A 784-nucleotide genomic window follows, 5' to 3' on the forward strand; every position below is an offset into this window, starting at 1 on the left:
AGCCATGTTTCTCTCTATTTTCCTCGCTGCCGAGCAGGACAGCAGCGATCCCTGCTTTGGGCACGCTAATAAATGGGCACAATAACTTTGGGCATGAAGTAAATGGGGCTGCTTTGGGCAGAAGGAGCCCTCCCTCCACCTCTCACCCCCCCTTTCCCGCAGCTGCTTTTCCTTCCTACCTTCTCCCCCTAGACTGCAGCGATGCCTGCATCCCCCTGCCCGGGGAAGGATGGTGGGACCCCGGGCCGAGCAGCCGCTCCCTGCCCCTGCCTTCTCCCCCAGCCTGCCCGCACGCCCTGAGGCGGCTCATGTAACCACCCCCTGCCTCAGTTTCCCCAGCTGTACTAACGGGATGGCTGCAGACGGGTGAGGGCTGCAGTGCCAGTGTCTCCCTGCTGGAAAGCTTGGAACAGCCAGATACCCAGCGGGGACAAAGTAGCCATTAACTACAGGAGCCATCCCAGTTCTTTCCAGTTCTCCAAGCGTGTCCAGCGCTGGGGAGCAGGGGCTCCCGGACGCGCTGTCTCCTTCCTGCCTCTCATTACATTTGCCGCTAACGAAGCAGCCAGACAGGGGACGGGGCAGCTCAGCCATCACCCGCAACACCGGGGCTCCCTTGTGCCAGGGCAGAGACGCTGCCCCGGGGGCTTTCCCCGTGCCCCTCTGGGGCTTTGACTGGGGGTCGCGTGTCCCAGCTCCGCGCCCCCCGCGCTTGGGGACAAGGCTGCAAAGTCCCAAGCTGGCACCGCTCGTTTTCTAAAGGATGCTCTTCCGCGCCACCCCC

General features: G+C 63.1%; 1 protein-coding gene across 1 annotated transcript in view; it reads right to left on the reverse strand.

Annotated features, from left to right (window-relative positions):
• RADIL (Rap associating with DIL domain) overlaps nt 1-784 on the reverse strand; it is a 16,890-nt gene that overhangs the window by 9,724 nt on the left and 6,382 nt on the right. The window lies entirely within an intron of this gene.

The sequence above is a fragment of the Aptenodytes forsteri genome, unplaced genomic scaffold, assembly GCF_000699145.1.
Source record: "Aptenodytes forsteri isolate BGI_AS27 unplaced genomic scaffold, ASM69914v1 Scaffold55, whole genome shotgun sequence".
Lineage (NCBI taxonomy): Eukaryota > Metazoa > Chordata > Aves > Sphenisciformes > Spheniscidae > Aptenodytes > Aptenodytes forsteri.